Source organism: Papaver somniferum, unplaced genomic scaffold (assembly GCF_003573695.1).
Source record: "Papaver somniferum cultivar HN1 unplaced genomic scaffold, ASM357369v1 unplaced-scaffold_117, whole genome shotgun sequence".
Taxonomy (NCBI): Eukaryota; Viridiplantae; Streptophyta; class Magnoliopsida; order Ranunculales; family Papaveraceae; genus Papaver; species Papaver somniferum.
In genome coordinates this window covers 6,341,545-6,352,371 of record NW_020620714.1, presented here as the reverse complement: position 1 = coordinate 6,352,371, position 10,827 = coordinate 6,341,545, and the positions used below count along the sequence as shown (strand labels likewise).

General features: G+C 37.7%; 1 long non-coding RNA gene across 1 annotated transcript; it reads left to right on the top strand.

Annotated features, from left to right (window-relative positions):
* The first annotated feature begins 8,427 nt into the window (after window positions 1-8,427).
* Window positions 8,428-9,326, top strand: LOC113329562. Its single transcript, XR_003349932.1, has 3 exons — window positions 8,428-8,663; window positions 8,865-8,999; window positions 9,111-9,326. It is a non-coding gene; the product is annotated as an uncharacterized LOC113329562 (long non-coding RNA).
* Window positions 9,327-10,827: the final 1,501 nt, after the last annotated feature.

The following is a 10,827-nucleotide window of genomic DNA, read 5'->3' as shown; positions in this document are numbered from 1 at the left end:
TCAAATCTTCTTGACTATAAGCCTTGGTTTTTTAATTCGCCCGAGGAAGCTAAAGAGGTATTATTTTCATATCTTCGCGTTTTTGACTGTTTCCTTTGTGCTTGCTAATTGTTGTTGTTGATCTTTAGGTTAAGAAGAGGGTAAATAGAGAGCCTCAAAAGGTGAAGTTCTCGCGCTCCAAGAAAGTAAGAAATACTTTATTTTGTTTCTCTTCAAGAAATATTGTTGTCTCTGTTTCTTACCTATCTTGGTTTGTGCGTAGGCGAGTCTGAGGATGGCTCATCCAGTTCTTCAGATGAATCTCCCCATCTCAAGAAGAACTTCCCTTTAAAAAGGTGAAAGGAAAGGATAAGCGAGTGCTTCCAAATCTTGATCAATATAACGTTTCAAAGAAGACAAAGAGGGTTTTTTCCACTCTGAACACGTCATCTCTTGATGACGAGCTTCTGCAGCATGAGGGGTCTCGAATGGATAATGTCTCCTTTGAACCTTCCAATCCTATGCTTTCATCAGGAGTTATCCCGCCTTCTGCTCCTGTTGAAGGTCATGCCTCGGATAATTTTGGTGCAAACATGGGGATCCTTTTTGAGATTTTCAAATCTTCATTGTCAACTGTCAATGAATCCGAGCTTGCTCATGCATGCGATACAATGGCGAATCTTTGTATGGCTTCTTGTCCTTATTATGACTTTATACACGGGATTTCCTCGTCTTTACATCCAGGATTTAGTTCTTCTCTCGAGCTCTTGGTAGGTTTACTTCCATGCTTTTCTTGCGTTTATATTTGTTGTAGCTTTTAGATAATCATTTTTTCTAGGTTTGTGTAGAATTCTCGGCTATCTGAAGATTTACTTCGGGATCAACGCGAGAAAATCCGCAATCTTGAGAGTCAGAACCTCAAAGTCAAAGGCGAGCTATCTGTTTATTTTAGGAAGGTGGTTGAACTCCGTGATAGGAATACACAGCTTCTGTGTAAGTCCTATAATTTTTTCGCATTTTGAATATCATCGCGTTGCCTTCCATCTTTATTGAATAATGCGTATTTTCGGAGGTTTATAATCTAACCAATGAAGCCATCGATCATCCCATCGAAGATTTTTTTTTTCTCTTAGAACATTTCAATTCAGCTTTGGACCATCCTGCTGAGGATTTCGAAACCTGTGATCTGCCTCAGTTATCCTGATTCTTTCTCCCTTTTCAATTCGCATTTCATGTTTGTATTTTTTTTTTCTCCTTCTTGTGTTTTCTCTCCTTATCTTATTGTATTTTTTTTCTCCTTCTGAATTCCTAAGTTTGCATTCCTTTACGAACCTCCTATATGTAAAATACTGACATTAACAAATTTATGGGTCCAAGCGGTATTTCGTTTGAGGTCTTATTATTCCTTCATAGGTAGAGGTCTTATATAACCTTCCATGTTGAATAGGTATTATTCTTGCCCAAGGATATTATTTGTGGTAGCGACGAAATCGTTGGAAATCAATACTTTTTCAATTAATAACCCATTTATCTCACCTTATGATGTTTTCGTATTATTGCCTCTGCAGGATATATTTATGCGAGATAGACATAAGTACTCCCGTAAGCAAAAGACCCATGACATTTCCATCTTTAACACAATCCAGCTCCTTAGTAGAGAGTGTCGTCCTTTATCTTCCCACTGACTGCCCCCTTCAAGGAAGCTTACCCCTAACGGGTTAGGTTGAGATCTTCCCATCCAGTGTTACCAACAATCAGTTGTTTTCATGACATCTTACCCTCCTCCGATAAAGCTTATGGTTAAGAGATCACACCCTAATTGGAGTTTCTTGAGGACCGAGTGTATCATAGTCAGGACTTGCTAAGGTCGGTTAGGAACGCTCCAGACGCCCTAGACACCCTTAGCTCAACTGTGTACCGCGGTGCCCTGATCGAGTTTCTACATCCTTAAGAGAGCACTTATTTCCCTGAGTTTTTACTTAGGAGTCTCTCTTGGATAGGCTTTCGTTTCGCCCTGAATTCTACATGGTTCGGGTTCTAGAGTGAATTAGCTTTTCCATGAGCCATGTATTACCTGGTTTTCCCCAATTATAACGCGCATTAGGTCTTATTTATTTTTCCTCTTGCATTTATGCGAACTAGGGTGCACGCCACCAGTGGATGCCTAGCATTCCTATTTAAAGGTTTTAACTCTTATTGCCTCTTATTAAGGTCTTATCATAAGGTCATATTTTTGCCTTTTTCCTCTACTGGTCGTTTATTTAATAAGATGGAATATCTGGTATTTGAAGTAGAAACCTTTTATTTTGCATTTGTAACTCTGATCAATACACTGTAGAAATCTTTCTTCTTCGTTTTATTCGATTACATCGATACTACTGTTCCTAAAGATAACACCTCTCAAATTAAACTTGATTCCAAAACCGGTTAACTAATTTTTTCTTCTTGTTCTTCATGACTCATGCTTTCTCCCATTGTATTCTCAGAGTATCTCCCATTTGATGGAGTCATCTTCATCTTTTCTATGCGTGACACTCGCGCTTGTTCCTTCTCCTGCGGATGTGTCTATGTTCATTGGTGACTCCGATGTTATCACCTGAGTGCGAGTACGATTTATTTCTTCTTACCTACTTATGCAATCAACCACTAAACTCTATTTTCTCTTCTCTTCCTTGGATTCCTCCTTCCAGTTTCTCTTCTTAAATACGCGTCCTTCGCTTTTCTCGGTGTCTATTCCACTTCAATTCGTCACCTCTGTAATGTCTCCTCTGATCATTCCTACGCCCAGTGGCAAAAGGAACTTAATGTATTAATGAAAGGTTGATGCGAAGCCTAGTATGCTGTGTAATCACGGCCTTCCAATCAATGCGTTATAAGGAGACTCGACATCGACTACACAAAATGTTATTCCTGTTGATATGTTCCCAAGTGGAATGCGCATTGTTACTTCCTCTTTTGGTTTGTTTGCAGTGTAATTGAAGCCGCATATCTTGTAGGTGGAAGGGACGAGCTCTGATTCATTGTCGCCCATTGTTTTGAAGGCATAGAAGAATAGAATATCGACAGAACTGCCTGAGTCTATAAAGATTCTATTTATCGCCCATGTTTTACTATCTTCTCTTTCATCTTCTGTAATTTCTTTTGCTTCTATCTTTAGTATCTTCTTTTCCTAAATTTGCTTTCGTGGCTTCGATTCTATCTTCTTTTAGCTTCTCCCTGTTCTTACCAAGGATCTTAATCGTCTTAACTTCAGATATTTTGATCTTTATTTCTAACTGATTCTTTTTGTCTAATTATATTATCTTATTCCGATACTGTAATGGCTCCACCACCGGGTAAAAGGAAACTTAAAGAAGTCCAAAGGTTTACTGATGAAATCGCCTTAAAAGGAATTACTTTAATAGTTCCTCCCAATTTCCAATCATACTACAGATCTCGATCCCGACTGGTTGGAGCGATAGAAGAACCATTATTTCGCTTGAACAACTTTGTGCTGGTCTTCCTATTCCTCTTTATAACTATGAGATTCCATTATTTCACGAGTTATTATCGATTTTTAAGGTTTCACGTGCGATATACTAGTTGAGTGGTGATGCGATCAAGATCATGGTTGAATACTCTCGTCGCGCTGCTGGTCTGGAATCTCTATATAATAAAGCATGGCGTTGCTTATGATAAGGCGATATATAAAGTTGAAAACTTCTTAAAACACTATGAGGTTAAGATGGTTGATATTAGTAAATATCGCTGGGGTATTCGTCTCAGGCGAGTTGATGGTTTTACTGAAAGCCAAAAGATTACGCGGGATGTTGATTTGCATAACCCCTCCAATACTTCTGCTAGCTTCTCTAAAGATCCCCTTTGGATGAAGTACCCTCTCATCGTTGATGGTCCTTACATTTTGGGTAGGAATGCTGATGGATCTGATCGCACAGGTCCCTCAAATCTTCTTGACTATAAGCCTTGGTTTTTTAATTCGCCCGAGGAAGCTAAAGAGGTATTATTTTCATATCTTCGCGTTTTTGACTGTTTCCTTTGTGCTTGCTAATTGTTGTTGTTGATCTTTAGGTTAAGAAGAGGGTAAATAGAGAGCCTCAAAAGGTGAAGTTCTCGCGCTCCAAGAAAGTAAGAAATACTTTATTTTGTTTCTCTTCAAGAAATATTGTTGTCTCTGTTTCTTACCTATCTTGGTTTGTGCGTAGGCGAGTCTGAGGATGGCTCATCCAGTTCTTCAGATGAATCTCCCCATCTCAAGAAGAACTTCCCTTTAAAAAGGTGAAAGGAAAGGATAAGCGAGTGCTTCCAAATCTTGATCAATATAACGTTTCAAAGAAGACAAAGAGGGTTTTTTCCACTCTGAACACGTCATCTCTTGATGACGAGCTTCTGCAGCATGAGGGGTCTCGAATGGATAATGTCTCCTTTGAACCTTCCAATCCTATGCTTTCATCAGGAGTTATCCCGCCTTCTGCTCCTGTTGAAGGTCATGCCTCGGATAATTTTGGTGCAAACATGGGGATCCTTTTTGAGATTTTCAAATCTTCATTGTCAACTGTCAATGAATCCGAGCTTGCTCATGCATGCGATACAATGGCGAATCTTTGTATGGCTTCTTGTCCTTATTATGACTTTATACACGGGATTTCCTCGTCTTTACATCCAGGATTTAGTTCTTCTCTCGAGCTCTTGGTAGGTTTACTTCCATGCTTTTCTTGCGTTTATATTTGTTGTAGCTTTTAGATAATCATTTTTTCTAGGTTTGTGTAGAATTCTCGGCTATCTGAAGATTTACTTCGGGATCAACGCGAGAAAATCCGCAATCTTGAGAGTCAGAACCTCAAAGTCAAAGGCGAGCTATCTGTTTATTTTAGGAAGGTGGTTGAACTCCGTGATAGGAATACACAGCTTCTGTGTAAGTCCTATAATTTTTTCGCATTTTGAATATCATCGCGTTGCCTTCCATCTTTATTGAATAATGCGTATTTTCGGAGGTTTATAATCTAACCAATGAAGCCATCGATCATCCCATCGAAGATTTTTTTTTTCTCTTAGAACATTTCAATTCAGCTTTGGACCATCCTGCTGAGGATTTCGAAACCTGTGATCTGCCTCAGTTATCCTGATTCTTTCTCCCTTTTCAATTCGCATTTCATGTTTGTATTTTTTTTTTCTCCTTCTTGTGTTTTCTCTCCTTATCTTATTGTATTTTTTTTCTCCTTCTGAATTCCTAAGTTTGCATTCCTTTACGAACCTCCTATATGTAAAATACTGACATTAACAAATTTATGGGTCCAAGCGGTATTTCGTTTGAGGTCTTATTATTCCTTCATAGGTAGAGGTCTTATATAACCTTCCATGTTGAATAGGTATTATTCTTGCCCAAGGATATTATTTGTGGTAGCGACGAAATCGTTGGAAATCAATACTTTTTCAATTAATAACCCATTTATCTCACCTTATGATGTTTTCGTATTATTGCCTCTGCAGGATATATTTATGCGAGATAGACATAAGTACTCCCGTAAGCAAAAGACCCATGACATTTCCATCTTTAACACAATCCAGCTCCTTAGTAGAGAGTGTCGTCCTTTATCTTCCCACTGACTGCCCCCTTCAAGGAAGCTTACCCCTAACGGGTTAGGTTGAGATCTTCCCATCCAGTGTTACCAACAATCAGTTGTTTTCATGACATCTTACCCTCCTCCGATAAAGCTTATGGTTAAGAGATCACACCCTAATTGGAGTTTCTTGAGGACCGAGTGTATCATAGTCAGGACTTGCTAAGGTCGGTTAGGAACGCTCCAGACGCCCTAGACACCCTTAGCTCAACTGTGTACCGCGGTGCCCTGATCGAGTTTCTACATCCTTAAGAGAGCACTTATTTCCCTGAGTTTTTACTTAGGAGTCTCTCTTGGATAGGCTTTCGTTTCGCCCTGAATTCTACATGGTTCGGGTTCTAGAGTGAATTAGCTTTTCCATGAGCCATGTATTACCTGGTTTTCCCCAATTATAACGCGCATTAGGTCTTATTTATTTTTCCTCTTGCATTTATGCGAACTAGGGTGCACGCCACCAGTGGATGCCTAGCATTCCTATTTAAAGGTTTTAACTCTTATTGCCTCTTATTAAGGTCTTATCATAAGGTCATATTTTTGCCTTTTTCCTCTACTGGTCGTTTATTTAATAAGATGGAATATCTGGTATTTGAAGTAGAAACCTTTTATTTTGCATTTGTAACTCTGATCAATACACTGTAGAAATCTTTCTTCTTCGTTTTATTCGATTACATCGATACTACTGTTCCTAAAGATAACACCTCTCAAATTAAACTTGATTCCAAAACCGGTTAACTAATTTTTTCTTCTTGTTCTTCATGACTCATGCTTTCTCCCATTGTATTCTCAGAGTATCTCCCATTTGATGGAGTCATCTTCATCTTTTCTATGCGTGACACTCGCGCTTGTTCCTTCTCCTGCGGATGTGTCTATGTTCATTGGTGACTCCGATGTTATCACCTGAGTGCGAGTACGATTTATTTCTTCTTACCTACTTATGCAATCAACCACTAAACTCTATTTTCTCTTCTCTTCCTTGGATTCCTCCTTCCAGTTTCTCTTCTTAAATACGCGTCCTTCGCTTTTCTCGGTGTCTATTCCACTTCAATTCGTCACCTCTGTAATGTCTCCTCTGATCATTCCTACGCCCAGTGGCAAAAGGAACTTAATGTATTAATGAAAGGTTGATGCGAAGCCTAGTATGCTGTGTAATCACGGCCTTCCAATCAATGCGTTATAAGGAGACTCGACATCGACTACACAAAATGTTATTCCTGTTGATATGTTCCCAAGTGGAATGCGCATTGTTACTTCCTCTTTTGGTTTGTTTGCAGTGTAATTGAAGCCGCATATCTTGTAGGTGGAAGGGACGAGCTCTGATTCATTGTCGCCCATTGTTTTGAAGGCATAGAAGAATAGAATATCGACAGAACTGCCTGAGTCTATAAAGATTCTATTTATCGCCCATGTTTATGTTTCTTCTTCGTCTTCCTCTTCCCATCTTAATTTTGGCTTAATCTCTAGAATGACCACTAATGGATTAGTATGTGATTTTCCGCATCCTGGAGCGTCCTCTGCTCCAAATGAGATGGTTTGCTTCTGACATTTTTGTAGTGGTGGTATCTTAGCCACGTTGAATATCTCCCTTCCTTGATAATCTCGTGCATGTACTCGACTCAACACATTGTCGTGAAAATCTTTAATACTTCTAGACGAGTAGATCATTGAATTACAATGCAATTGTCGTGCCTTCGCTCCCACTTCAACTAAGTATGTTTGCTCTTCTGTTGCTGGTGTTGTCCCCTTAGGTGGTGGAGGCAACATTATTTGCTGTTCGTTGCTAAGAAGTGGTTTAGGTTCCCTTGGATTATCATTCTTAGTATTATCCGTTGCACATTTTTGCAGTTACTTGTTGTGTGTCCGTGAAAACTATGATAAGCGCATAATTCTTGACGGTGGATAGCCAAAAAAACAACTCTGCTATAGATTAGTGATAACGTGATTTGCTTGGAAGCCTCGGTTGCTCTATGGTTTTCTGTTTCTAATGGAAACAATTATCTTTTTTTTTTTAATCTATTTCCGGTGTCAAAACTGTTATCTATTTCTTTTTATATCAGTTACGGTGTCTAATCTGTTGAAACCATTGACTGTCAAATTTGTTATATGTTTCTTCTTATATCAGTTCGGTGTCTAATTTGTTGAAACCACTGACTGTCATTTGCTAATGTTCGTCATATAATGCTACCAAAAATGGAAAATTTTAATTTGCTTAAAAACTTCGACTTTAAGTTTCGTTAACAACATTTATGTTTATTGTCCATACACCCGTGAATTTGTACCATTCCCATTGCAGAGGTTCGACTTTAAGTTTGGTTAATTCTTCTGCAACATCCTCAGTAATCTTTTTGATTGTTGTTCATTGACCAGAAATCAATTAACTATGACACGATTGCCTTTTTTGGGGAGACAAAGAGTGGTCGAGATGAGTTTTGGGGAAGACAATTAGTGGTCAGAACGGATTTTGAGTACATCTACCGTTGTTTGTATCCTTGAAAAAAATCTTGATCGTTCCGTTTGGTCGAATACAAATTCCAAAATGGTGAAAACTACGGGCGGTTGAAATTTCTCATATGTGTCACTAATTCCGCTTTTTTCTCCCTATTTTCCCTAGGTGTCTTTCATACAAGTTGAGTTTAAAACTACCCAAACTGACCTATATATTCCCTCGACAAAGTAGATGAGTATCACGGTCTTCAAACAAACTCTTTCAGAAATCTCCATATCTCTTTGATGGCTCTTCCCCTACAGTAACGATATGTTTCTTTAAGGTGATGTCTCTTCGTCTCTCCTTACGGTTATACTGTGTTATTGTAGATAGTTTAGGGTTTGGATTCAGTAAAATGAAAGAAAAAGAGTTGCGGGTTGTGGTCTTCCAGATATGTCGATGGATTTATGGGTTTTTCTAGGAAAAAATTTTACGTATAAAAACCCGACCATAACTCCCCCTTTTTATTTCCCTTTCCGTTCAATCTTATTCTATTTTGTGGTGATTTAGCAGAGAAGAATCGACAAGTAACTACGTAAGGACATGGCTACTCGAGTTGGATGAAGTGTTTAATACTCCGTAAAGTAACTCTCATTCTTTACTTCATCTCTTTCTCAGACTCAATGCTTTACTTGCTTTCCGTAAGAAAAATAAACAAATTAGGAAGACTAGGAAAACAAAAAATGGTTGGCGACTACACCCTTTCTAATTGGCTGATTTATAAGTGAGAACACATAACAAGTTGTTTTTCTTTTCATATTGTTCACTTTTTGAAAAATCTACAGACACTAGCGATGATCATATAAGCGGCAATGATACAAACTTCAGATCTCTAATACCGATATCAGGTGCGGATTAGGTTGGGAGGTTTCCCAGGCCCTGCCAGACATCTGAGTTGTAATGTGTTTGTAGAAAGAAGGGTAATGTATCAATCTGACGTTTTCTTTGTTCCCCAGTTTGACATCGTTTATCTCCCAGGATTTTGGTTTATATGGTTAGTTGTTATAATTGGTTTTTTCGTGATTTTCCAGGATTTTGGTTATTGAATACCTACTGAATCGAAGATTGTGGGGGTACTCTTGCAGAACCACGGTGTACATAACGCATTCTGAACTACCCATGATCCTAACAGGCATAGATTTTTGGTTTACTATCGTGTTGTCGAAGGAACTTATGCAGGCTCGTAGAATTTGGAATGAAGTTGTACTCCTGAAGATAATCCTAAGAAGTTGATGTCAGTTTCGGATCCTAAATATGTATAGTAATACTGCTGACAACTATGTTATTCTTGAAGAAAGTTCATTTGTTTAAATCAGTTAATTAAAGAGTAGACTTAGTTGTATGTGGTGAGAAAAATGTTGTAAATATTTGGTATCATTTTTCGTCTGGATAATTTCGTTAGAATAAGAAGCGTGAAACCGTGAAAGTGGGGATTGCATGTTCACAACGTTAGAACACCTGTAGCAAGCCTTCGAAGCAAGTTTTTATTTTTTCAGTCTCCAAATGAAGCTTTCTTTCTTTAGTTTAAGTTTTTCAGTTTAATGATGAAATTATCGTGTGTATATATATATATATATATATATATATATATATATATATATCATCTGAATATCTGTTTCTATCATCTGAATTGTAGCAAGTCGATTTACTAAGTGCCAAAATGTTTGATTTGTCACTGCATCTTTAGAACCAAGGTTAGAGGACTGAGAGTGTGAATTGAAGAAAATTCTATCGGTGATTATTAGATTTTCATTTGTTCGTTATAAACTCGCAACAAGTTATGTTTTAAATTAAACATTCATTTTGTGGTATCCTCAAGTTGTACATCAGAATTTGAACAAGGAGAACCCGCATTCGTACTTCTTACTCTCACATAACGCAACATCCACCTTTGTGTGTTTGTTGTTAGTCTTCTATTTTGTTTTTAACCCCTCTGCAGCTTTGCAATGGATATACAAAATGAGTGGGCACTATATTAAATATCTTTTGTTCGACGAAAGTGGAGGTTATGTATGTTGTACTATGAATTAGTAACTTGGTTGATGATAGATAATACTTTCAAAGAAGCGTTAACATTACTTAAAAGTTTTAATTGATCTTTTTGTGATTCACGAAAGCTTTCTCGTTCCATAGTGATGGTTGCTAAATCTTTTTCATTTCCTTTAATTTTTATTTTGGCAACAACCATCCAAAATGTTACTACTACTTGGCAATTGGATTGTTAAAAAAATTTAGTAATGCCATGGTATTTGAATCTGTTGGTGATTGACTTCTTTGGTTTCTTGCGCACTTTTTAAAGTATGTCCATATATGTATCCCATAAAATGTTAGTCAACTTCAAAGCGGCAAGCTAAAACAATGCTTTCAGTGTGTAGAAAAAAGAAAAAATAAATAAACTGAAACAAATATGCAGGCCGAACTCGAAAAGTTAACACTTATCATGAAATTCGTATTGATCATGCTAGAGTCTAAGTGGCACAAAAGCTGCGATGAATGCTATTGACAGTAATCCAAATAAAATAAAGCATTAATATATTTTGGGTGCTTAAGTTCTGACTATCACACTAGAAAATAACTTTAACCAGGCATCCCATATACCGAAGCTTAGGAACTTCCTGAAATGGTTGAATTAGAATAAGTAAAGCACTAAGCATACAAGTATCGAAGGAATTGACCTTTATTGTTACCAAACGTTTGCACTTTCTTGGTTTTGTAAAGTACCCAGCGTGACTTATTATGTGTCCTTTG